This window comes from Aplysia californica, unplaced genomic scaffold (genome assembly GCF_000002075.1).
Source record: "Aplysia californica isolate F4 #8 unplaced genomic scaffold, AplCal3.0 scaffold01300, whole genome shotgun sequence".
Lineage (NCBI taxonomy): Eukaryota > Metazoa > Mollusca > Gastropoda > Aplysiida > Aplysiidae > Aplysia > Aplysia californica.
The window spans coordinates 11,143-13,294 of NW_004798570.1; positions in this window are offsets into that span (position 1 = coordinate 11,143).

Sequence of the window (2,152 nt, forward strand, 5' to 3'; positions counted from 1 at the left end):
TAGCCTATTCCGAATACCACGTGGCCTTCTCACGCGACGCTGTGCCCAGTGAAGTATATTGTGCTGGATGTGATAGGGTGCAGTTTTATGCGACAAGCTGGGCACCTAGCACGAAGTATCCCTCTTTTAAACGAGGAAGAACAGTCATGGCAGAGCTCGGATTGCCATTTCTGACTCTCTTCGTCTCATTTCGGTTCTGTATTGGCCGTTTGAAATAGATTTATCAAGCGTTGCATTCGGACGAATGCGTCTCTCTCTCTCTCTGTCTCTCTCTCTGTCTATCTCTCTCTCTCTCTCTCTCTCTCTCTCTCTCTCTCTCTCTCTCTCTCTCTCTCTCTCTCTCCCCCATGTGTTGTCTTTCTGCGTCCTGTTTACTTGAGTCTGTCCTTTTGGGAGCCCATTGTTGCCAAAAGATCTCGTGTCGCATAGATCTACACAGTGTGTCTGCTCACGCTGATCCTTCTCGTGGCTGCTAAAATCGGAGTGCCCACCTCAAGGCACCGACTATTTTTAACACTTTGATTTCTTTCCGATTCATTGACCGGAAGCATGGTTAATCATTAAAGAGAAACAACATTTTGATGTGGTGCACAATTTGAAAAGAGTCCTTAAGTGTGTAGTTTTTGTTTTCAAAGTTACCCATTATTTTTCACAGTATTCGGTATCTGACAAAATATCAAAACCAGTAAATAACACCGTCAGACAAAACGACAGACCATAGCACCTTTGTGAGAATAGTTCACGGGCGACAATTAACTTGAGTGACATGTATAAATATTTAAAAATGAATGGATGTTTAGCAATGGATACCAATAACCCCATATGCCCAAGAATTGACGAGCGCCTGATTCCACCACGTTGTGACATATATTTATATGCATAGCTATACAGAGATATGCAAATCATTTATAGTCTGTCGTTTGTGGGAAAATGCATTGGCTTGTAATTCAAATCTGACTTTCTCTTGTAACACGAGTTGTCCTTAGGTGAAGTGTAGAAACTTCTGTAAAGTGTCTTTCGCAAGGACACAACGTCAAGCCCATGATGTAGTTTTAACTCACCATCTATTGGTTGCGCGCGCAACAACTTAACCGCTAGACCACCGATGCCAAAACTTACCTATTGTGCCATAGCAGCGAAGTGATAATTTTTTTTCTTGAAAAGCAGAGCAATCTTGTCTTTTACACCGATAGCGAATTGATAATTTCATAATTCTCCTCTATCAATTTAGACCTATTTGAGCAAAGTTGCATTCCCAGAGCTGAGAATAATGTGCTATTCTCTTCTACGGCTGTATTAGAAAGGCCAATTATACACGTATACCCTCTTAAATAACCTAATAGTGTTGATAGGGGCATTAAACCCATACCATTTCACCATTTCACACGTACACCTTTTAAAAAAAAAATTGCCAAGATGTTCCAGCGAAACGCTGATACAATGTATTCTCGCGTGAATAAAATGGTGAAATGGTATAGGTTTACACCCCCCTCCCCCTCTCACTGTTAAGTCATTTAAGAGGCGGGACCACCAAGTTTAACATCCATCTCAGAAAGGACCGGGCCAAGTGGGGAATTCGTGTAAAGTGCCGTTCCCAAGGACACAATGTCGGACCGAGCTGAGGTCCGATTACGAGTCCAGTAGTCTAACCACTAGGCTTCCGACGCCACCGATTCTCACGTGTTAACCCTATCCATATGCCCAGGGGTCATTTTGTACTCCCGGGGTTGTATTCTTCACATTTTAGAACACTTCTAGTACGAAGATCTCTTTGAAATTTTAATTTTTTTCTGAAAAAAATCATTTGACAGACTGCAATGCAAAGCGTATGGATCGGATTAGCCTAACGAGTAAATTTCCCCCTTGAAAGTAGTGGCACAGAGTTCTCCGCGTCGTATGGATACGACAGTAAAACACGACGTACGGATAGGGTTAAGCGTTATAATAATACTATTATTATAGTCTGGCACAAATGGCATGTACTGCAACCAACACACCTATACGCGATAGGGAAGTAGGTGAATCATAGAGTGGGTGGGTTAGTGAGTAAGAGTGATTCTCTTTCCTCTCGAAATCAAAATTGAATGGTAGTTCTATGAAACAGACATGGGTGAAGAAAACAATGCTTTTTATCTTTGTTGTTGTAACACCC